The sequence below is a fragment of the Oryctolagus cuniculus genome, chromosome 10 (genome assembly GCF_964237555.1).
Source record: "Oryctolagus cuniculus chromosome 10, mOryCun1.1, whole genome shotgun sequence".
Taxonomy (NCBI): Eukaryota; Metazoa; Chordata; class Mammalia; order Lagomorpha; family Leporidae; genus Oryctolagus; species Oryctolagus cuniculus.
Window position 1 is genome coordinate 50,553,157 of NC_091441.1, and position 26,513 is coordinate 50,579,669.

Sequence of the window (26,513 nt, forward strand, 5' to 3'; positions counted from 1 at the left end):
CAGGGGTGATTTTTAATATCATTTGCACCACTCTCAACCCACTAGCCCGTGAGACCTGTTGTAGTGGCACTATGGGTATATTTCACCACTGCATCTCCTGTGCCTGACATTTGTTTCCCTTGCACGTGACAGGTAGGATTCCATTGACTCAACTTGAAAATATAAAGTTAGAAATCTGAGACAGATACACAGTCATGTCTTCTTTCATAGTCAGATGCAGGTTTATCAGTTTCCCAGCCTTCATACTTGAAGTGATGCTTTGTATCAGAGTCCATGAGAGTCACCATCTCATTTCATGCAGAGGAAAACACATGATTCTTGTCTATCATAATTACATACTTTTGTAAAACTTCTTTCTCATGCAATATTTTAGTGACTATGTAGTTAAATGTTAGTAGAATGTAATGTTGTGGCTTTGTTATGCAATAAAAATTATAGCTTAAACTTCAAATCTGCTATGCAGAGTCCTCACCTATTTTCTAAATGTTACTCTTGTAAAATGTCTTTGCTTCACGAATATTTAGACCCAGGTGGGTAGCTCATGTTTGTGACTCACAGTATAAAATTACTTTCTAAAATATTTGTAATTTTTTAAAAAGCCAATAAAGAAGAATTTGGGGGCTGAGTTACCAACAAGGACATTGACATCAATCTTCTCTAGAGGTGTCCTGTTTGTTTGGACCCATCTAGGGGAGAGAATAAAATATATCCAGTGCAGATGTCATTTTCTTCTGTTCAAATGAAATTTAGCTGTTATGTGGGTAGCTACTGGCTACATATTTACTAAAGAATATTGATGGAGAGAGAATTTGCCAGATTAATTTTTCAAAAAATTGAGAACACTAGAAACTGACATAAAAAAATGGTTCAGATTTATTCAGAAAGGAAGCAATGCAGAGGGAAATCCCATTTTCCCACATTGTGGCTGTGCCCTGAGCCCAGTGCTTGTAGAAAATGCCTAAGTGTATCCGTAATAAAACCATCACAGTGATAATTGTAGAATTCCAGAGTGCTCAGCAGTTACTATGTGGGCAAAGTTGCAATTAATAGTTGTTTGCAAATGAAAAACAATAAGACATAAATACTTATTATTTCATGGTCCTATGAACAGCTTTCAAATTACATTTATTGTGAGTCATTAATTTGTATAAATTAGGCTCACACAATTTTATATTTCTCATAATATGAAATAAACTTAGAAATAAATGATTTTTATCCTAAGATATTCTTGTTGGCTTCCACAGACCCATAACATTATAATTAACTAAGGAAGACATACTTAGTAACACCAAGAGAAGTCCTCAATTTGAAAACTCTGCTCAGATGTATAAAGCCAAAGAACATCTGGTAAAGTGAGAAAACAAGAGTAGGAGCCAGCTTTTATACACTCAATAAACCAATGTAGGTTTTACTAAGCCTTCTTTTAAGTTTGCTCAGGAGAGAGACAAATCCATAAAGCAGTCAGGATGCTTATTATCATGCTGCCAAAAATACACTGGAAACAATAAAATTGCCTTAGAATTTTGGACTCAGAATTTTATGATTGACATTAAGGGTCAATGCTGGCATTTGAGATCCATCCCAGAAGCAATTCAATAATCAACAGAAATCACAAGTCTATTCACTAAACCAGAAGCAGAAAATTAGGTAGAGACCTCTGGTTTGCTTTGTATATAAGGCATGTCCAGTAATTTAAAGCTAAAGGAAAAATATAATTACAATATGAAATCCCATAGCCAAAAAGCAAAATGCAATTGTTTTTGAAGGAGATGTCAGGAGTTCTGGAGAACACAGAATCGGTGAGGAAATGGTGACATACTTAAATGGAAAAGTAATGACATTGGAAAATTTAATAGATTTTAATTCTATTTCTTATTCTCCTGAAGTATTTTGCATCAATTATATTGAGCCTGTAATGGCAAGTACACATTTGAAAAAATGCGAACAAACTCAGTTTCTACTGTGGCACTATGCATCAAAATTTAAATAGCAGAACTCTTTTTAAATTCACAGCAACAGGTAGGCAACTTTGCTTCTCTGTCTCTTGTATTTAAATTTCATGCTCTCCGTTTACAATTGGCAAGAGTCAGGTTATCCTTGATTTCTGCCAAGATGCCAAGTTAACTTGGCTGATGTTGAATTTCAGAAGGCAAAGAGTCTTCTTCCCTGAAGCAATTTCTGATGAATAAGAAAATGAGATCTCAGGTGTATTTTTAGTATCTGGAATTCTTCAATATTCATTTATTCAGTTTTGACTTTAGGGACCCTTTGGATAGTTACATTTTTTTGTGTACAGTGAATAGCACTACTATGTGAATCATTGTATTAACTTCAAATAATTGTGCTGCCTTCTCTACCAGGCAGCCACCTTGTAAGGCTCATATAACTTCATAAAGGCATACATCTTTGTGCATTCGTGTTCTCTGAATATTCATGAGAGTCATTGATGGCCAAGGACTGCAGAGAGGAGAAAGAATTCCTGAGATGAGAGACGGGGTGTGTAAAATGCAACAGGGTAGTATTTCACCTTTCCAGTCCCTTCTGAACTGTCCAGATCGAGGCTTTTTGGTGGTGGTGGTAGTTTGCAGAATAATCTCGTGCTCGATCTCTGGCCATCTCCTCAGATTCTAGCAGACTACTTTTTGATGTCACTGCATAAAAACTGTCTCTGCTAGTGCCACAATGTTTACACCTGCTTTGGAACAAACTGCTCACCAGCAATTCTGAGAACTAACAAGGTGTCCTGGGAAAATGAGTAAATCTTTTCTTGTTTTTGACATTTCTCCCCAATGCCCGTCAGCCCTCCCAGTCTTCTGCCCTCTTTTGCTCTGCTCCTATGGAATTTAGGAACTATTTATTTATACAAGTGCAGATTTCTGTCTTTTTTTTTTTTAAACATATTTAGTTTCAAAAGATTCATTAGTCCCCTACTCATACCATTGCATTGATGCATTGGTGAAAGGGATAAAATCAGACTTTTAGGGGATTACTGGATACTTGCTCTGACTATACATGAAGATCAGGACACCCAAAATATCGCTGTCAGAGGAGGGACCATAGGGGGTGGGAAAGGGGTTATCTTTTGTTAACCAACATAAAGGATTAACACTCCTATAACAAAAGACAGGTTCATGAGAGAAAAGCATAACAAATTTATGAAGATGCGTAAGTATTGGAGTCACAGAAAATCTGAAACCCAATGAAGTATCCAGATGATTGAAGCTTCGATATCGTTCTTTATGAGGGAGAAGGAAGTGGGGAAGGCAGCCACATTGTAAAGGAAGATGAGGGGCGAAAGTGCTATGAACAAGGTAGTCTGAGAGCCACCCCCAGAGAAACAGATGACAAGCCTGTCTGGGTGTGGTAACAAGTCTCCTCATTTGCTAGTATTTAATCTCTCCAGGTTATTTGATGAGATTCCAAGAGACTGATTTTAAGATAATTACATTTCCTTTGGGAGAAGTTTTCCTTTTTGGGTAAGAGAACCTCTGAGAGCACCTTCTTATACTAGGAGGAGAAATAGGGAAGGTTTAGGTTCAAGAAGCCTTGATTCTGAGCCTGCTGCTTCCATGCCATGTGTCAAAGCACCACTCGTGGAACATGGTTTTCCCAACAAGGTTTATGGAGATCAGGTGATTGATGAACTTTTAGTATAGGTCCATCTCCTAGTGGGTTCTCTAGGTCCCTAACTGTGCCCCACTGGGATTATTTCCCAGGTTCCAGATGCATAAATGGGACAGACATACTCAGCAATTGAAAGAATCCTCATACTGGGGGTTCTGAGAATATGTTTTATGTAAGAATTTTGCCTGATGTGTGTGATATTTCCTAATATATATATATATATATATTTTTTTTTTTAGAGAGAGAGAAAACTAAATCCTTGCATAGCACTTAAGGACTCTCACTAGGTAGCTGTGTTGCCTGGACCAGTATGCTAAACCCTGCTACATTCGTCTGATGACCTAAAGTATAAAGAGATTATGATGGAGTTGAGCAAGTTTCCTTCCAACTCTAAAATTCTGATCTTTCATTCACTTTCAATGTGTTTGTTTCAGCATTTTTTCTTTGAGCAATCAAACTGGAGATGTATTGGGTTCATATCTATTTTTTATCTTGTAGCCAAATAAAGATGACCTTGCACTCCTGCACATTTTCTGTAATAGATTGTACTATAAAAGCTGAAGCTTTCTTACACTCTTTTGCTTCCATGTGCATCAAATTTGCCTTTTTCCCCTTCTCTCTTTCAGTTCCACCTCTTCATTTTGGAGTTCTTACTAGTTTGACATGAAAAATGTACATTACAAAGTCTGTTGGAAAATTACATGAAGGGCAGGGGGTGGGGATGATCTAAATTTCAAATACAGAATAATTACCTAAGTCTTAACTGAAACTAGCATAACATAATTACTTTTTCTCTGTTGACTTTTGTTATTGTTATTCTGCATATACAAGGCTGATTTTTCATTAACTTTTAATGCTGCTTATAACCCTTTTCCAGTTTATATTCACTGTAGCTTTGAATAGAGTTTGTTTCACAATAATGCAATATTGGAAAGCCTTGATATAAGACAAAAGCTCTTACTGAAGTTATGGGAACAGTGTTTTTATTAAGGTCATTTCATTTAATGGCAGGATGAGGCCCATACAACTGTCGGATCATATCTGGGCAATAGCAGAATTTTTCAGCAGTTCAGATAGTAAATCAATTATAAATTCTTTTTGATAAATTTCTCCAATTTCTTCATTTTAAATATATTGACATAGCTGGCGCCGTGGCTCACTAGGCTAATCCTCCACCTTGCGGCGCCGACACACCGGGTTCTAGTCCCAGTCGGGGTGCCAGATTCTGTCCCGGTTGCCCCTCTTCCAGGCCAGCTCTCTGCTGTGGCCAGGGAGTGCAGTGGAGGATGGTCCAAGTGCTTGGGCCCTGCACCCCATGGGAGACCAGGATAAATGCCTGGCTCCTACAATCGGATCAGCGCGGTGTGCTGGCCGCCGCGCGCCAGCCGTGGCGGCCATTGGAGGGTGAACCAACGGCAAAGGAAGACATTTCTCTCTGTCTCTCTCTCTCACTGTCCACTCTGCCTGTCAAAAATAAAAATTAAAATTAAATTAAAAAAATAAAGATATGGACATGTTTGTTTTTCCATAATTATAATACAAAGAGAGCTTACTATCTCCATGGCTTGTCTACACATCTGTTCTTACTGCTCTATGTTGTTGAAGGGTCACAAACTCAGCCTCTTTTCTTGAGCTTCAGACAGTTTGACAGCACCCTGGAACAAGCCATATTGGCCACAAAATTGTCAGAAAAAAACACCCAAATGTGTTTTGTAAAACTGGAGATTTCAAGTGGCAGGAAACCATTTCCAAGTAGATTAAACCAATAGTTAAATAGATACAAAGAAACAAACATAGATACCTTCAGTAAGAGACATTCTCAGATAGCCTCTAAGAAGTCCACAACTCCAGAATTCCAACAGTGTCATCATCAGAACTTTCTCCATTTCTGGCTTCTTCTTGCTCTTTGCTTTTCTCCATATATGTCATCTTCCTGCATTTGAGAAAGATACCATGGGAATTCCAGCCTTTTATCATCTTTACTGACTACATTTGCAAAGAATAGGCCCTCTCTCCACTGGTGCCCATTTCAATTACAGAAAATGGACTCTGAATTACAGAAAAAAGACTCCCAAAGTCTTCTGCTAACATGTGCACCAGTTAATGTACCCCTGGAAATAAATATTCTGATTGACCAATATGAGTTATAGAGTCTCTCTTGCAAAGAAATAATGATCAGAGAATTGATAGCCTGTGCTAATCAAAGTGTACCAGATGGAGGCAGTACATCAAAAGCAGGTATGAGAGGTAGGTATTTGGTGCAGCAGTTAAGATATTATTTGTCATGCCTGCATCCCATATCAGGGTGCCTGAGTTTGAGTCCTGCCTCCACTTCCATTCCAGCTTACTGCTAATGCATACCCTAGGAAGGAACAGGTGATGTCTGAAATAGTTAAATTCTTTTTACCCACATGGGAGACCTGGATTAAGTTCCCAGATGCTGTGGCTTTAGGTTGGCAAGCCCCAGTTTTTATATTTGGGAGTGAACCAGCAGATAAATCTGTATATTGCTCTGTTTTTCAAATAAATTAATTTTTAAAAAGGCATGAGGGTAGGTTTTAAAATTGTAGCCTGGACTAGGCATTTGGCTTAGCAGTTACAAAAATATAAGACATCCATGCTGGAGTACTGGATTCAATTCCCTACTACAACAGTTCCAACACTTCCTGACTTCAACTTCCTACTAATATGCACCCTGAGAAGCATCTGCAATGGCGCAAGTGTTTGAATTTCTGCCACCTATGTGGGAGACCTGTATTGTGTTCCCAGTTCCCATCATTGGCCCTCTCCCTGCACCAGCCATTGTAAGAATGTGGGGGAGTAAACCGGAGGATGGAGATTCTGTCTCTCTGCCTCTCAAGTAAACAAAAATGTAATCCATATTCAGCTGATTTCCATGCTATCACATTCAACTCTGCAAAGACAAGGTTGCCTGTATGCTAAGGGAGCTCACAGAGCTATCAGTAATCAGAACCAGCAGTGACCAATAGGAGTCCTCCTCCCCTTAGGACCAGCTTGGGTTTCTGAAGTCCTACAACTGGCAGTTTGTTCAGTGGCTGTGTTTCCTGTCCAAGTATGGTACATGAAGTCAGGATTGTCTACCTCTTTCTTTTTTTTTAAGATTTATTTTATTTATTTGAAAGAGTTTCAGAGAGAGGTAGAGACAGAGAGAGGGGTCTTCCATTGCTGGTTTACTCCCCAAATGACCACAACAGCCAGAACTGTGCCGATCCAAAGCCAGGAACCAGGAGCTTTTTCCAGGTCTCCCACATGGGTGCAGGGGCCCAAGGACTTGGGCCATCCTCTACTGCTATCCCAGGCCATAGCAGAGAGCTGGATCAGAAGAGGAGCAGCCGGGACTAGAACTGGCGCCCATATGGGATGCCGGCGTTTCAGGCCAGGACGTTAACCCACTGCACCACAGCACTGGCCCCTGTATACCTCTTTCTATACTGACAACAACCGTGTAAGGTAGATGCCATTCTGATTCCCATTTTATCATGAGGAAACTGAGTCACACAGGGGTGATTTTATAAGTATACAGCCGCTAGTGCAGCTAGGTTTACCAATACTTCTTTCAGATTATAATCACCTGAGAGGAAACTTTGGTTTGCTTTAATTTGGCTTACTTGGGTCTCACGCTAGAACTTTCCAATTCAGTTCTGGAATTGTTTGGGGCATCCTACAGTTTGCAAGATGGCTGGAGTTACTCTAATGAGTAAGGAGACCCAAAAGCCACTGATCTTGAGAACAAGAGGTAAACAGAATGAACAGGTGCCTAAGGGTTTTAGTTATGGGATGAGCAATAGTAAAAGACAAGGAAACAAGCCATTTATTTGACATTGTTTGTGGAAACCTGGCCACGAAACTCTAGTACTGTTTTATCAGGAAAAGAGCATTCTGGGGAAAGGAAATTGTAGCATACTCTGATGCCTCTTCCAATCACTGCTTTCTTTACGTGAATCAACCTTTTACTCTCAATATAGCAACCTAAAGATATCCAGCTGTGTCCACTGTCATCAATAGTGATGAAAACATGATTTATCTTTGGTTAACATTCTCACTAGTGTGAAATGTAAAAATTAGGCTAAATTCATTCTAAATTCTATTTCTTCCACTTTGAATAGGCTAGCCCTTCTCCTCTAACTCCTACTTACACTTCAGCTCTCAGTTTCGATGTCATTACCTCCACAGGGTCTTCCATGATCTACCTATCTCTGTTGGGTTCCACAGAAATAGTCTCTTCATAGCACCTTCTGCCTTTCCTCCATAGCAGTTAAATTTGCAGTTATTAACTTCCTTGTCTCATGATGGTCTAGTACAGGATGAGCATCTCTAATCCAAAAATTTGTGATCCAAAGTCAGAATGTTTCTGATGCTTACCTGATGCTTAAAAAGTTTTGGATTTTGGAACATTTTTGAACACAGGATTTTTGTAGTAGGAATGTTCAATATGTAAAATCCTTTCAAATATTTCAAAACCTGAAGAAATGTGAAATTTGTTACACATCTGATTCCAAGCATTTCAGATAAGGGATACCGAGCCTGCATTGACCTCCCACACTGCACTGTAAATTAGTGATGGTATTTGATTATTTATTGCTATATGCTCAGCATGCTGTACTATTCTGGCACACACTAAATATTTGATAATTCTCTGTTGAATTAATGAAAAGATAGATTCCTTTAAGAAAGCATTAATACCAAGAATAAGTACTTTAGAAGACACCAATCCTGTAGATGGAATTTCAATCACTCAAAAGTGAAAAGAGTGAAAGATAATCTAAGATAAATTTAGAAAATATTTAGAGAGCAACTAGCAAAGAATCTGTTAAAACGGCAATTATCACCTGCAATCTAAGTATAGCTACAAACAGAGCGCTAAACTGTGAAAATAGCCAGGCACACATGGAAAGGGGCAAGGAATCAGTCCCTTAGCTAGAGAAACAAGAGCTAATTGCTGAAGCAGAGACAATGTTCTTGGGAGTATTTTGTTTTTGTTTCTTTTTCACAAAATGTTTCAACTAAAAAGGGCTTTCCATACCTGCTATCCAGTAGACCCCAAACTGAGACCTGATATTCCAGATGCTCAGACTTGGGTGCTAATTAAGCTGCTTTCAGTACTTGTGAAATTCAGTGAATGTCACCATTTCCTCTATGTGTGAATGATTGACTTAACACAAAACATTTGCTTCCAATCATATCAAGCCTGAGAGGTTATGAGTGCACATTATAAATTAACATGAAAAGATAACTGCAGTTAGTTTAGTGGATCAGTCATTGAAAAATATTGGATCAAAGGGGAGAGAAAGTGAAGTTGATTTGTTTTCCAAAGGCAACTCTAATCTACCCGAGTCTATGATTTGTGGAAATATGAAAATTTTTTCTGCTGAAAGGTGTAGTTTTTGGCACATAAAGAAAAAAAACCATTAAATCAAAATTAATACATGTCAACTTAAGTGTGACAAAACATAATTGTTAACATCATTAAGTGTTCAATAGAAGTCACTAATGTTTTCATTACATTTGCAAGCTATACAATTGTTTATCCAGGAGATTTTTTTTTGTCTATTTGTTAATTAGAAAGGCAGGGTGGGGGCCAGCATTGTGGCACAGTGGGTTAACACCCTGGCCTGAAGCGCCGGCATCCCATATGGGCGCTGGTTCGAGACCCAGCTGCTCCATTTCCAATCCAGCTCTCTGCTATGACTTGAGAAAGCAGTAGAAGATAGCCCAAGTCCTTGGGCCCCTGCACCTACATGGGAGACCAAGAAGAAGCTGCTGGCTCCTGGCTTTGAATCGGTGCTGCTCTGGCCTTTGCGGCCAATTGGGGAGTGAACCATCAGAGGGAAGACCTCTCTCTCTCTGCATCTCCTCTCTCTGTGTAACTCTGACTTTCAAATAAAATAAATAAACCTTAAAAAGAGAGAGAGAAAGAGAATCTTCCATTTGCTGATTCATGCTCCACATGGCCACAATGGCCAGGTTGAAGTCAGGAGCCAGGAACTCCATCTGGGTCTCCCACGGGAGTGGCAGGGGCTCAAGTACTTCTGCCATCATCTCTGGCTTTCCCAGGGACATTAGCGGGGAGTTAGCTTGGAAACTGAGCAGCTGGGCCTCAAATTGGCATTCTGATATGTAGTGCCAGTAACACAAATGACCGCTTAACCTGCGCCTCATGCTTAACCTGCTGTACCTCATGCCAGTCCCAGGCGAGAGATTTTGAGATGGGTAGAGAGAAATTATGGATGAAGGAAAGGACGAAAGGAATTGTGGCCACTCCGACAAGAAAAGAGTAGTATTGGCCTCTGCTCCTGTTGCAGAAAGTGGGGGAAGTCACCTGAGCAATCCAATGGCAGAGATGCTTCAAGGCAGTGGCATTTAGGGCCTGGCATGCGAGGCCGCAGGGGCTCAGTCACTGTGGGATGCATTCCCCAGAGCCAGTGGCACACCCAAAGGTTGTTGTTTGTGGCGTTATTTTAAATTTATTAAAAATCTCTTTCAAAAATATTTCTCTATGTACCTTAAATCTGGCTTTTCAGATCCTGAGTTAGTCTGTGGATTTCTAACTCCCTGCTGTTGAGCCCCTGCATTCTCTTCTGTAAAATGGACTGCTGATATTTATTTTCAAACCTGTTATGTACACCTACCAAATAACGTAGGGTGAAGAAAGTCTTGGTAAATGAGACTTCATTAAAGTTAAAAATTGTTGTACAGTGTCCAGAGAGTGACAAGACAAGTCAGAGATGGGAAGAAAATATTTGCAAAAGACACACTTTTTTTTTTTTTACAATTGATTTCTTTATTTGAAAGGCAGATAGAGAGATTTCTCACTCACCTACTGGCTGCAACAGCCAAGTCTGGGCCAGGCAAAAATCAGTAGCCAGGAACTCCATCCTCATTTCCTACATGGTTGGCAGAAGCCCAAGTAATTGGGCCATCTTCTGCTGTCTTCCCAGGCACATTAGCAAGAAGCTGGATCAGAACCAAAATAGCTGGGATTCCAACCAGTTCTGCAGTATGGCATGCTGGTGTTACAAGCCATGGCCTAACCCATTGTGCCACAACACCAATGCTGCAAGAGTCATACTTGATAAAGGTTGTGTATCCAAAATATATAAATAACTCTTAAAACTTAACAATAAAATAACAGCTCTGAGGCTGGCTTTGTAATACAGTAGATTAAGCCACCTCCTATGATGCCAGCATTCCCTATGGGCCCTGGTTCATGTCCCAGATGCTCCACTTCCAATCCAACTCCCTGCTAATGCACCTGGGAAAGCAGTGGAAGATAATCCAAGTCCTTGATCCCCTGCACCCACATGGGAGACTGGATGAAGCTCCTGGCTGTTGCGGCCATCTGGAGAGTGAACCAGCAGATGGGCAATTCTCTCTGTCTCTCTTTTTCTCTGTCTCTCCCTCTATCTCTGTAAACTCTGTCTTTCAAATAAATTAATAAATCTTTAAAAAGAAAGAAAATAACAGCTCTGTTAAAAATTGGGTAAAGATCTCACAGAAAGCTCAGCAAAAAAAATACAGGCAGCAATGAGTATATGAAAGATGTATGAAAGTGTACAAAGATGATCAGCATCATATGCCACTAAGGAATTGAAAATTAGAAAAACAATGGGATACCACTACACACATTTTAGAACAAAGTCTAAACCGCTGACAACACCAAAGGCTGTTAAGTATATAGAGCAACAGAACTTTTCAGTCGTTGGTAGGAATGTAAAATGGTATTACCACTAAAGTTTGGCAGGTTATTTTTTTCCACAAAACTATAAACTCCCTTAGCTTATGAACTAGTGATCATGCTTCTTGGTGATTACCAAATGAATTGAAAACTCACATCTATACAAATACATAATTGCCAAAACTTGGAAGCAACTGAAATGTCCTTCGACAAATAACGTAAATTCTGGTATGCATCAATCTAACATTACTTGAAAATGAGCTGTCAAGCTGTGAAAAGACATGGAGGGCACTTAAATGCATATTATGATATGAAAGAAGCTAATTAGAAAATGCTACACACTATGTAATTCTATTATATTACAAGACAAAACTAAGGAGACCACATAAAGAACAGTGAATGCCATGGTTTAAGAGAGAGGGATGGATAAATAGACCCACAGAGGATTTTTAAGGCTGTGAAAGGATTGTGCTTGCTGCTATATGATAGGTACATATTATTATATATTTATCCAAACCCATAGCAAGTACAACACCAAACCTGCACCCTAATGGAAACTATGAGCTTACTTTGGATGATAGTGATGTGACAATGTCACTTCATTCCTTGTTATAATGTTCCACTGTGGTGCCAGATGTTGAAAGTGGAGGAGGCCCAGCATGTATGGGGATGAGGATACATGGGGGCCCATACTATACTTTCTGCTCAAATTTACTGTGAACTTAAAAATAAACAAAAATGTTTATTAATTAAAAACATAATGTAGCATCCACCTAGCACAAGGTCCAACATTGTGTGTGTGTGTATATATATATAATTTTTCCTATGCAAATATCCAAGTAATTTAAATATACCATTTTTTATATTATTTGAGTGTGAGCCACATTCTTCAGTTATAAATAGTCTCATAAAAACAGAGAGGAAAAGTGGTTAGCAGAGACTAGGGCCAGGCAGGGGAGGGGAGGGAAAAGAGGCGGAAGGAAGGACAGGAAAAGGGAACTTGCTGATCAAGGGTACAAAGATTCAGTTAGACTGGAAGAATAGATTTTATGATCTATTCCACAGACCTCAGTGTAATAGCTAAAACTATAAAATTCTTAAGAGAACCTGTAGGTATATACTCTTATGACACTGAATTATTCAAGAATTCCTTAACTCTGACACCAAAAGAAAAAATAAGTATATTCAATGTCATCAAAATTTAAAACATTGTGTTTCAAAAAACACTAGGAAGAAAGTGAAAAGATAATTTGAAGGATAAGAAAAAGTATTGGCAAATGAGATACTTGATAAGGAACTTGTATCTAGAATATATAAAGAACATTTACAACTCAATAATGAAAACAAAATAACCCAAATTACTACTCAGGTAGTTAAATTCCTGTCATCCATATGGGAGACCTAAACTGTGTTCCCAGCTCCTGGCTTCAACTCCAGCCCAGCACCAGCAGTTGTAGGCATTTGTGGAGTTAATCAACAGGAGGGACTCTCTCTCTCTCTCTCTCCCTCTCCCTCTCCCTCTCCCTCTCCCTCTCCCTCTCCCTCTCCCTCTCCCTCTCCCTCTCCCTCTCCCTCTCCCTCTCCCTCCCTCTCTCTCTCTCCTTCATTTCTCAAATAATAAAATACAGAAACAAACCACAATGAGATATCACTTCATACCCCTAGGGATGTCTACAATGAAACAGACAGACAACAAGTTTTGACAGAAATGTGGAAAAAATGTAATCCCCATAAAATACTAGTGGGATTGTAAAATGCTTTGGTCACTTTGGAAGACAGTCTGTTGGTTCCTCAAAAAGTTAAACATAAAATTTTATAACCTAGCCTTTCTACTCCAGGTATATATTTGACAGACATGAAAATGTATGTCCACACAAAAACTTGATGTGAATATGCACATCATATCATAATATTCAGAATTTCTGTACATTGGAAACAAACCTAATCTCCATCAGTTGATAAATGAATAAATAAAATGTAATACTCCACATATAATGTAGAATGTAGCATTCTGTCTAATAGAATGATATTCAGCCACCAAAAGGAATTCATTACCAATTTATATATGGCTTTAAAGTAGAAAAACATATACTAAAAAATAAAAAAGTAGAATACTTGAGTTGTGTGTGACATTGAGTGAGTGAGTAAAATGACTAGAAGCTATTTGACTTAAATAAATTATTTAAAGTACTTTGATTACGGAGAATATAATAGGTTAAGTGATAGCACTGATTAGCACCATCAACTGATTTTTAAAAAGAGGCAGTCAGCAAATTGCCACAAAGAAGATAGGATATAATTACAGGGATGAATGAGCTAATAGGAGAAATATTTGATTGTTTTAAAAATGAATCACCATTGGTCTACGCATTTTATTTATTTGTTTTTATTTCTTGGCTGGACAAGTGATAAAATGTAGGTGTTTTTATTTCAAGACTCACTTGGGGTTTAAACAGAAACACTAGGAAGTATATAAGTATGTACTTTAAAATCTCATGGAAAATAGAAGTAAAAGAAAAGTTAATTTTGGTAGAAAAGTTTTGAAATATATGCACACGAGTTTCAAATTTTTATGAAAATGCACTCTGAAAAACTATGCATGGATTTCAGAATTTTTGCACCAAAATAGATGTATCTATTCATTCCATTTTTGACAAATTACTAAGATTTATTTTGTTTATTTAAAAGGCAGATTGATAGAAAGGGAGAAAGAGAAAGAAAGAGATCTTCCATCCACTGATTCACTCCCCAGATAGTCACAATGGCTGTGGCTAACCTGGCTGAAGCCAGCAGCGTGGAATATATAATACACACATATATTATACAGATATATATATATATATTTTACTTTTGTGTGCATGTACTCACACAAACATACCACGCATATCCTGGACCTACAGTTTACAGATGGAAAATCGTGAAATTTCTCAGTCTGCATAATCATGTGAACCAATACCTTATTTCTAATCAAGAAAGAATAGAGCAGGGGTAGGGAACCTTTTCTCTGCTGAGGACCTTTTGTATATTTATAACATCATTCATGGTTCATACAAAATGATCAACTTAAAAATTAGCCTGCCATAAATTTATTGAATTTTGAGTCCTGCCTGCCATTGCCTTGGCAGGACAGACTAAATGATTTTTCGAACCTTATACAGCCCTTAAAGCCCACCCCTTAAAGAGATTCATTTTAAATAAATGCATGAAGAGACATAGTTTAGACTACTAGCTAGAGGCAGAGAAGTCCTGTTACCTGCCATCTGCACACTACAGAACTGGGAAGGCTTCTGGTGTAGTATCAAGGTAGGAGAGCCAGAGAGCCACCTATGGTGTAGATTCTAGTCCAAGTCTGAAGACCTGAGAACAAAGAATTGAGCACATGATATCAAGTCCTGAGAGCAAATGCTACCTTCATCTCCTTTTTGTTCTATTTCATCCCTCAATGGATTGAATGATGCCCACCCACATTGGGGAGGGTCATCTGTTTTTACGGATTCTACCAATTCAAATACCACATCTTCTAGAAACCCTCTCAGACATACCTAGAAATAATGTTGTATTAGTCAGTTTGCATTACTACAACAAAATTCCTGAGGCACCTAGATCTATAAAGAGAAATGACACACAGTTTTGGAGATTTGAAGGCATTGGCATCTACATCAGCTGAGTTCAGGTGAAGACCACATGGTGAGTGGCAGGTGACAATGGTGGAAATACGTGTCAGTGTGAAAGATCATGTGGATGACACCAAATTCAGGCTTTTTATGGCAATGTTCTTTCATAAATTACCAGGAAGTTGCATAAGAACTAGTTTTGGGGGGCTGGCATTGTGGCATAGCTGGATAAGCCACTGCCTGTGACTCAGGCATCTCACATGGGTGCCAGTTTTGAGTCTTTGCGGCTCCACTTCCAATCCAGCTACCTGCTAATGTGCCTGGGGAAGCAATGTAATGTGGCCCAAATGCTTATGCCACTTTACGTACATGGAAGACCTGGATGAAGCTTCTGGCTCCTGGCTTCAGCCCTGGCCATTACAGCCATTTGGGAAGCGCATCAGTAGAAGGAAGATCTCTTCCTCTCTCCCTCCCTCTCTCCCTCCCTCTTTCTCTCTCCCCCTCCCCCCTGTGTGTGCATGTATGCATGTATCCTTCTCTCTTTGTAATTCTGCCTTTCAAAGAAAGAAATAAATCTTTTTAAAAATAAAAAGAATTACCTTCTGAGAGCATACACGTATAAGGACCTCTAATGAGGCCCCACCTCCTAAAGGTTTCCCCACCTCCCAAAAGTTCTGCTATGGGGACCAAGACTTTAATGCCAATGAACCTTTGGGGAACACCCAAACCAATATCCTAGTCATTGCAAGTGTTTAGCTAGTTGTCAAGCATCCATGGTACAGGCAAAGTGACACATAAAATTCAAAATCACAGATAGCAATTCAATGTATGTAGGCAAGCGATCCTGAATTATTCTAAGCCTATGAATAACAAATTCTTATGTGCCAAGTGCCCTAGTGTATCTCTATGTTACCCAAAAGACTATCCAGGAAGCAAGGAAGTACCCCTCCAAATCTGTCCTCCCAACTCATTTGGGATCCATTACTTCAAGACCCAACTCATACTTCTACCACAGAAGAGCAAACTATTGCAAGTTCACTTTCTTAATAACTTCCAGATTATCCACATTTATGAAATCCTACAGTCAATGTGTATACTTAATATCTGAAAAGCAGTTATTAAGTTGATGGTGTTTCCTTTAATTCATGATATTTTAGAAAGGAGGACTTGGAGTGATTTCTGATGTTCATGGTAGATCAAGCAGATGAGAGCCCCATGGGTATTTCTGCAAGGTTCATTTGCGTATTTAAAGAAGAAACCCACAAGCATGGCTTTTTCTCTCATGGAAAACAGTCCATATAATCAGGGAACTCTATTTGTAGATCTCTCTACTTTTTCACTTCATAAGATCCTCTCCTACAAGAGATATCCAAGAGATCATTTACTCCCTTAAATCCATTCTACTCAGGTGGTTATTGGAAATCAAACTTGAATTTGAATCAAAATCACTAGAGGGTCTGTTAAAGCACACATTGCTGGGTCCAGTTTCTAAACCCCTAGGAATTGGGTGGGACCTGAGAATTTGTATTTCTAACAAGTTCCCACGTGGTGGTGATGATGCTGGCTAAGTCCTGTCAGTCTCAGGTAAACACTGCCCTCCCTGTGCACTGGTGAATCAATGGGCATATGATCTAAATCTGGCCCCTGAAATATGAAGCGTCCTCTTCTGAGAGACATGGCTTGCCTCTGCTCTCCAGTCTTTCCCCTACTCTGTTTCTGCATGTGCACCTTAGAAGTAGCCATGGCCTCCCGGAGAACATCCTGTGGACCAGGAAGGAACAAGCATTATCATGACTCTGGCTGTGACAGCCAAGGTAGAAAACTGGAATTTATATCTGTGGTAACATTTGGCCATGATAGTAAATGGCATAAGGCCCGTGCTTCCTGTTCTGTGAGAAATAAATCTTTGTTGTTTTAACTTCAATTTGAAATTTCTGATTCTTGTATTCCAGAGTATCCTAATTCATACAGAAATTTGAGGAACCTTAAAACTATGAAGAAACAGAAAAATTAAGTAGAAAAAAAATCCTCATGTGCAACCAGAGGAAATAGTAGATATATAGTGTGAAACAGAGGAAGGAGTAGAGCCTTAAGTGATTGGTCAGAATGCAGTGAAGCTAAGGCTATTTGAAAGTTTTGCCAAGCAGACTTTTTCCAAGTGACAGAAACAACCCAAACAAACAACTAGGCTAAAAAACATGTTGAGGAACTTTACATTGAACATTTACAGTTTTCCAGTAGATTTCATTTCAATGTATTTAAACCCTGAGGCAAAAGCCCTTGCTCCCTCTACCTTCCCATACAACTGTGGTAATAAATGACTCAACTATGCTTATACCTAAATAAAGAAAATTGGAATTTCCCATTTCTCTGCTCAGCTGGGAGCTTCCCTTCTGTTAATGGATAAGACTCAGAGACCTAACTTCTCTCCAAGGTGCCAACAGCTCAGAGGCCGATTGCCCTGAACCAACCCTGATTATGAAGAGAAACATCAAATTGTCAGACTCACCTAGGTAACTGGGACATAGCCTTGAGGTTAAAAAACAAATTGTCAGAATCAATTTTAAAATTCACTGGGAGCCACTGTCAGACAAATGAAGTGGTGGTGATGAACTGATTCACATAGAGTGTGATGGGAGTCAAGCAGCTGGCGTCAGCTTCAATTAGATCTGGCAATAGAGGAGTCAGCATGTACCACAGCCATGTCCTCCCTTGGAATAAACAAGCCGTTGTGGCTACACTGGGACTGGACGATTATATGCAATACAGATCTCAGCTGGATTAGTCAAAGATTTTGTATAGTCTTGGCTGTGGTCAAATGCCTGTTTCTATCTAGATTCAAGACAGCAGATATATCACTCAATATTTTATTATCTAACCCCTAAGCAAAAATGAGCCACCATAACCCAAGTTCTTTCAGGCTATCATGAAAATGCCACTTTTGAGTGAGATTAGGACAGCAAATCTCAAGAACCAGCAGATTGTGTCCCATGGCTTTGCAGGGGACTTATCAATGGAATGCAGTTCCCAAGTGGCTGGCAGCTGTCTCAGGTGTGAATGTGAATTCTTGATATTGTAGTATTATCTGCTTTCACTATTTTATACATAGATCTTGCTGTGCAGTAGGATTTGTTAGAAACACTACTGACATCTAATTTTAGATATAACTCAAGATTTCTTACCTCTTCAGCATATAATAATCCCTTAAGATTTGTCACATGATGGTGTAGGACCCCAAAAGCAGTGTCCTCTTGTGACGACCCCAGAAACACAGACTCCAGACCAGACGATGCAATAGAGCAGGAGGTAATTTTTATTTCATTTGCGCAAATGGGCCCCCTACTGCTGCAAGCAGCAAGCAAGCGAGAGGAGCCCCGAGCAGCTATCTCACACAGCTTTTAAGGGGCAAAACCACAAAATTAACATACCATAGGGTGGCGTAAGTTTATTGGGTAACTACAAGGGGAGGAGGTCGTCGAGGAGGAGGAGAGAACAGAAACGGGGGCTACGTGCCCTACGTGTCTAAGATTGGACAAGGGGAGGGGGTCCTTGAAGAGCAGAAAGGGGTGGCTACGTGCCCTACGTGTCTCGTGGTTTCTTTGTTAAGCTTGAACAAGCACAGGGGAGGGGGCTTATGTGCATACCAGGATGTTCTGTCGCCCTTATCTCTGGGTAGTAGCCCTTATCTCTGGCTAGTAGCTATCTGCTTTCTCTGTGAACTTAGTTTACTCCCCATTTCCCAGGACTGTTTTATTAAGGCCATTTTATGGCGGCTCTCGGCCGCTCCTTTCAATGGGTAGGGTAGAAGTTTAGCTTAGAGAATAAGAAACCCACATCACACATCGGAATGCCTGTGTTCAATTCCCAGCTCTGGCTCTTGATGCCTGCTTCCTACTGATATGTTATCTGGGAGGCAGTGATGATGGCCCAGGTGATTGGGTTCCTGTCACTCATGGGAGATGCAGATTGAGTTCCTACCTTCCAGATGTGGCCATTGTGGGCATTTGGGGAGAGAACCAGTGAATGGGATCTTTCTCTGTCCTTCTCTCTCTTCTCTGTCCCTCCCTCCTACATAAATAAATCTTTTTAAAATATTTCTTAAGAAAGAATTGACATGATTTTTTGGACTGTCAATAAATACATGATGCTACAGTCCTTCAAAGACTGTAGATAGAGAAGCAGAATAGTAGTCATGTAATTTCACCAAAGCAAATTTAATAATATATTTTTTGTTTAAAATTTCTGGGAAAATAAATTTTTTCACCCAAACCTGCCCATATAAGAAAATTGAAAAAAAGGATGCTTTATGAGTGAATTAATATGTGAAACACATTAATATATACAATAACTTTATATAATAATTTTAAATTTTTATTTATTTTATAACATTTTTAAGGAAAAAAATTTTCATGCATTTCCTATATACAGATTTAGGAACAGAGTGATACTTCCTACCTTACCCTCCCTCATGCCCACACTCCCACCTTCCTTCCTCTTCACACTCCTATTCCCTCTCTTAATCTTTACAATGATCTATTTTCAGTTGACTTTATACTGATAAGATTAATTCTACACCAAGTAAAGAGTTCAACAAATGGTATGAAGAAAGTAACACTGTTCCTCAACAGTAGAGACAAGAGCTATAAACAATCCTGGAATCTCAAAATGTCAATTTCATTCCAGTATATCACATTTCAGGTACTCTAATCAGTTACCACAGATCAAGGAAGACACATAGTATTTATCTTTTTGGAACTGGCTTATTTTACTAAGTTTAATGGTTTCCAGTTGCACTCATTTTGTTGCAAAAGACAGTTTTTTGTTTTTTGTTTTTTCTTTTTTTACTGCTGAGAAGTATTCCATAGTGTATATATACTATAATGTCTTTATACAGTCATCAGTTGATGGACATCTGGGTTGATTCCATAATTTTAAAATCCATGCATAGTTTTTTATAGTATGCCTTTTCCATATATTATAAAAACATTTTTCCACCAAAAATTATTTTGTTCCAAAATAAACTCATATCTTTAATTCCATTTTCCACAAACATTTGGAAGTGCCTTCATATACAAAAATCCTGAAAATCTGTGACTTGACTGGTGATTTTAAAAAATAACCAAACCTCTTGGCACTCAATACAACATCCAAGAAGGGACATGTGTATGGAAGTAGCTTCAGCCATAGCTGATCAGATACATCTACAGAGGCAGGTGGAAGAATTGCTTTAGTAAGGAATAATTGGTGATTTTCCCAGAAAACAAGTAGAGTAGACCAATAGTGATTCTGAGAATATGCAACATTTAAGTGTCTAGGTGGGTAGTTGGTTAACATTAGAAATTTCACGCCAGCGCTGCAGCTCACTTGGCTAATCCTCCACCTGCGGCACCTGTACCCTGGGTTCTAGTCCTGGTTGGGGCGCCAGATTCTGTCCCGGTTGCTCCTCTTCCAGTACAGCTCTCTGCTGTGGCCCAGGAAGGCAGTGGAGGATGGCCCAAGTGCTTGGGCCCTGCCCCCGCATGGGAGACCAGGAGGAAGCACCTGGCTCCTGCTTCGGATCGGTGCAGTTCACTGGCCGTAGCGTGCCAGCTGTAGCGGCCATTTAGGGGGTGAACCAATGGAAAGGAAGACCTTTCTCTCTGTCTCTCTCTCACTGTCTACTGTGCCTATCAAAATAGAAAAAAAAGAAAGAAAGAAATTTCACAGAGAGCAGCTAAAGGCAATGGAAGACTCTAGGCTCTGAGAAACTGGAGAAATGAGCGGAAGACCAAGATGGATACCATCCCAGATAATAATATGGACGTGTGATTTGAGTGTAATAGAACACAAAACAGAAATGTAATTGCTAAAGAATCAACAAAGTCTGCTTTGTTCAGGCCCACAGTTGCCCCTCACCCACTTATCCCCTAATCATTTGAAGGGGCAACATGCCATTACACTAGAGTTCTGTATACATTTATATATCCTTGCTAAATTTATACTGAAATGACAGCAGAGAAGCCATGGTTGTCTGTGTGGAATATCCTTTATGTTGATTTAGGAGCCATCTTTCATATTCACTAGTAATCTGAGGATGTGGACCAAGGGCTAGCCACACTCCAGAGCTGTAACAGACCTTTAGATAGCAGGCACACTGTGAATATGAAATTGTTCCACTTTTTGATCCTTGCTTCTGGTTATTATACAATCCCGCATGCCAGTCCTAGTCTTTCAGCATCTGTGCAATTACAGAGATCATTAAATTGACAGAATTGCCCCATAAACAAGGCTTCCATAACCTCGGCAACTCATATCAAGAGGCTTGGGTGATCACTGACAATAAGAGTGTTAATTGTTAAATTAAGAACAGGAGTCACTGTGCACTAACTTCTCATGCAGGACCTCTGTCCTCAAAAGAGTTGTATTATAATCATGTCTAAGTGTTCACAAAAGATGTATCATTCTTGGGTGCTTCTTTGAAGTTAATTAAGTTTTTTTCAAAAAAGAAGTGAAATTAACTTCAAGATGCAATGACTTTGAGCAGTCCTTGCCTTGACTGTTGAGGAACAATTTTGTTTTCTTCTGTTTTCGTGCAAATTGTTGAACTCTTTACTTAGTGTAGAGTTGGTTTTCTGTGTATAAAGTTATTTGAAATGGATCTTAGTGGAGAATGGGACTGGGAATAGGAGAGGGAGGAGGAGGATGGGTGGAAGTGTCAGTGGGAGGGCAGGCATGGTGGGAAGAATCACTATGTTTCTAAAGTTGTACTTATGAAATACATGACTTTGTATTCCTTAAATAAAGGTTTCTTTGGGGGGGGTAAACTAAAATGAATGAAAAGGGAAAATTCTCAACGTGAATATTCTCCACTATTAGTAAGAATCATGGAACAAGATATCCAAATATCAGTGCTATATATTGAACTGGAATAGGCAACCTTAATTGAGCAAATTCTCAACTAATTTGTTCCTTCCTAGTCCACTTTTGGTACTATTTAGAAAATTGTCTTCTCCAAATAGGTCCCCATCATGCCATTTGTTAAAAATCCAATAATTCTCCCTGGCATATAAAATAAAACTGTGACTCCATGGGCAAGTACATCTTTAATACAACTTGAAGTAGAGTCACTATTAACATTTCAAAATTACCACACTGTTCTACATAATCATATACTTAATTCCCCCACAGTTCCTTACTTTCTCTAGCCACTCCACAAAACTCCCACTTCTCTACTTTTTCTTTTCAAAGGCCTTTCCCAACTATGAAAATACTCTTTATCCTTCAATGTCCTGCATTGGCTTCAAATATACATACTCACAAATATGCACATATATAAACCAGTGAAATATTTAAGTATAACCAAAGTCCTAGCATTTAATTTTTCCTTCTGAATTATGCGGAAGAGCTACATAAATTTGTTTTATAGGGATAGAGTAGTGACCAGGCCAGCTAACTCATAAACAGGTGTAGATAGTTTACAATTATTGGACATGAAGTTTATCAAAATTAAAAAAGAGTTCTTATATCATTTCTGTTTCTTTACATAGCTTTTCATAGTAAAAGGATATATTATGTCAATAACAATGCTTCAGTTTAAGCTTTGTTCCTATATTTTTTGCCATTAACCAGAAACCCAACTACAAATATTGTTGCTCCCCCTCTTTGTGGAGGAACGACACTAAACCCTGCCTAGGCTTCATATCCGAGTCACGGCACCATTATGTCGCTCCCCGTCTTCGTGGAGGAACGACACAGGACCCTGCGTTGTTCTTTCGTCTGCTCGGCCCTCCCCGGGTTTGCTGCTGGTTCTTCCCGGGTTGGCTACCGTCCCTTCCACCTCCGTGGAAGGGCGGTTCCCCCTGCCACTTTCCCCACTTCCGCGGGGGAGTGGCACACCGCCAGCCGGCTCTCTCGGGGGCTGCTCAGATGTTCCTCAGGTGTTCTTGGTGCATGTTGTCTCACTCCTCCTTTATAGTCCTCTTCCACCAATCCCAACTCTGCTACCCACATGCCGAGTACGCTGCTCTCCTCCAATCAGGAGCAGCTCCTGCAGCTTGTCAAGTTAGTGAGAGGCAGCTGTGTAGAAGCTGTTTTTACTCCTCTCCCAGCGCCATATTGTGGGAGAGCAGATGCATAGAATAAGTCTTAATTCGAGTAACAGTCTAGTCTGAGTTGCTCCCCACAAAATATTAAATTGTCATTTTTAGCATTGTTGAGAACACGTGATTGTGAAAAGTCTAAAATGGGGAAAGTTTCAGTATATAAATCATTAAGGTGTAAGGTCATATGCAGGGTATCCAAAAGTAAGGAACTGTTGCCAAGACATCACTTGCAACAAAATGACAAAAAATTGCTTCTGCTAGTAGGTTAATTTATCAACCTCCTAAAACAGCATTAACAAAATTAGTGGGCTAGTTTTCAAATGGAGCTAATAGTTAAGATGAGGAACTAAGACGGTTGATTCTTAGTTAATGATTTTGTTCAAGGTTTAGGCTCAACTAATTCCACACCTGCTGTGGGACTGTCTCTGTTTCCTCAGAGGCAAGCAGAACCAGTTGAAAGAAAGGACAATTCAATCAGTCAGTATCTGGAGTGATGTCTGGCTGAGCTTTTATACTATTAATGCAATGGTGCATCTTTATGTAGATTTCTAGCAATATAAACTGCATTTTTCCTGTAAGCATTCAACTTTATTTATATTTTAGTTTCATCAGTAAAGAACCTGCTTCTTCAGAAGTAAAGTAGAAAGTTTACAAAGGAAATTTGAATGCTAAAAACTGGAGATGTCTCTGATAACTCATATCAATGATTGTTTTGCAGCCCTCCTACATCTAAAAAATCTTTCTTCCTTAATAACTTGAAATCTCATTCTAATTTAAAATTATCCATGTTGACTAACAACTTAAAATCTGGAAAAACATGTTATTGTATATGTGAAAGGTTGGACTAAAGAGTACATTTCTGGTCCAAATAATCAGTCTTTCTAAAAAGTTTCCATAGCTGCATGTCGACGTGCACGTGAGCCTGGTTTTTCATAACACATTATTCAAAGAATAGCATGACTTCAGTGTTGAGTGGGGTCTCCTAAAGAACATTAGAGAGGTGACATTCATCTCACGTGTGGATACTTCTCATACACTCCTTTTCTTCTCCTTTACCTCCCTTCCCTTCTGTACCTTCAGAGTTTTTCATCTACCAAACGTCCCATACTTTCTCTCAGAAAACAACTTGCATAATTTTTCTGCGGGTCACTTTCCTTCCTCTTGCTTTTTGTTTGATTTTGGGACTGATGATTCTCCAGATTCTGAATGACAGAGTCTTCAAATTGGTCTGCAAAGAAAATCAACTCCTTTTAGAAAGAAGTCAGAGAAAGCAATTGATTTTTAAAATTAAAGACTCTCTCTTTCTCTCTCTCTCTGGCCCTCCCCTCCCCTCCCCTCCCCTTCCCTCCCCTCCCCTCCTTTTCCCTCCCATTTCCTTCCCTCCCCTCCCCTTCCCTCCCCTTCCCTCCTTTTCCCTCCCCTCCCCTGCCCTCTCCTCACCTGCCCTCCTTCCCCTCCCCTTTCCTCCCCTCCCCTCCCTCACCTGCCCTCCCCTCCCCTCTCTTCCCCTCCCCTCTCTTCCCCTCCCCTCTCCTCCCTTCCCCTGCCCTCTCCTCCCCTCCCCCTCCCCTCTTCTTCCTTCCCCTCCCCTTCTCTTTCCTTCCCTTCCTTTCCCTTCCCTTCTTCTTTCTCTTTCTCTTTTCTTTAAAGCAAGTAGAGTGGTTTTAAGAAAAGAAATGGAAAAAGGTATTGAAAGAATTAAAAATTAATAATATGCTCATTTTTGTTATGCTAACTTTGGTGAGCTTAGTGTTAGCTCATGCTTTTTTGCATATTCATACATTCTTTTGCTAAGACCTCAAATGATGTCTCCTTTTCTGATGACATTAAGAAAAGAAGCAAGAGGAAAGGAGGAAAGTAGGGAGAGAGGGAGAACTCTGGAAACAAGTAATGAAACCTCATTCCCACAGAAACACTTCCTATGCTTTAAATGATTCGTGTTTGCTTTTCTTATTCATTTAACAACTATTTTTTTTTATTGCCTACCATGGGCCAGGTACTAGGTAGACATTCTACTTTTTCAAATTCAAATACTTGACACATTTCATTTTTCTTCAAAACAAAACAAAACAAAACAAAACAACAAATGGAAAGCATGGGAAAGAAGGCTGCCATATTATAAAATGGTATATTATAACCCATGGAATATGATTATTTATCCTACTGTGGTCACTCTAGACCCTTGCTTCACCTTAATTTAAGAAATTTGATTTGAAAGTTTATAGAAAGTGCATGTCTCAATAACACCATCAATCATCTTTCAAAGCCTGAATAAGCAATCAAAATCAATAGCTTAGATGTAGATGCTGTTCATGGTGTGGAGAGGAACCACTTAAGTCAGTAACCAGTGTAGTTTGGGGAATACCTGAATGACACGTTCCAAGAATCACTATTTGTATGCTGAGTTCATGCTTCTCAATAGCATCTTTTGACTCAAAAAATTGACTTTTCTAACAGCCCAATGAAAGGGTATGTGTTAACGCTGATTTATTACTAATCACCGAGTACTAAAGGAATATCTTTTGATATAAATTTCTACCCACAGAAAATACTGGCAAACAGCCCTTGTCAATGAGGTTGGTAGAACACTGGAAATTTTGCACCCAAGTATCAGTCAGATACACAACCCCAATTCAGACACTGGGAAGAATTATATACATTGCCCGTATTACATACTTGAATATATTCAATCAAGCTTCTGTGGTTTTAAAGACCATCTTGGAAGAATGTGGAATTTGCTTACATAACATAAGATGAAATATTGTTGTTGGACCCTCAGTGCAGTCCCTGGCTCCTACTAGGTGTACAAGGCACAGTGGTTTTGGTGACAGGTGCAATGCTAAGGTAATGGTTATTTTCTTTTTAAAATGATAGTAGTTATTCTGATAAAAGTAATAGCCTGATAGAAAATTATAAATGTCACATAGGCATTTCACATAGTATTCAGGCAAGATTTATTTTAAAAAATTTAATTACCATACCCTGAATCAAGTAGTATTGAGTTGTAACATACTGGTAAATCCTAGAAATCATGTAATATTCAAAGAGTTCAAGTAATAAGCCTCTGACTTCTCTTTACTCTAATAGAACCAACAACCAACCATGTGAAAGCAACAAAAACATTCATTCCAGTAATGTGGTTGTTGGTTACAATTAATTGCCTTGAAGTCTGTTAATGACTAGCAATTGACGAAGTACAAAAATCTATAAAGTGTGTTTAATTCACTAAGGGTATCTATATGTTCCCAGGAAGTTAGTTCAAGAATTTTCAACAATTCTTACTGAATATAAAAGATCATGTCAAAGGATGGATTCAATTCTAGTAAGCTCCTCTTAAAGGGTCTCTCATTTGATATTAGGCATTTGTGGTCACCATCTCAGTGCCACTTAGCTTATTTGCAACTTGGATTACTGGACACCATTCTTTCTCTGAAAAATGGGTTTCCATTTACCTTGCTTAGATTTTAGGAGTTTGTGGAGAGGGACTTGGACTAAGCC

General features: G+C 39.2%; 1 protein-coding gene across 2 annotated transcripts in view; it reads left to right on the top strand.

Annotated features, from left to right (window-relative positions):
• Nucleotides 1-26,513, top strand: part of CHST9 (carbohydrate sulfotransferase 9) — a 306,919-nt gene that overhangs the window by 65,254 nt on the left and 215,152 nt on the right. The window lies entirely within an intron of this gene.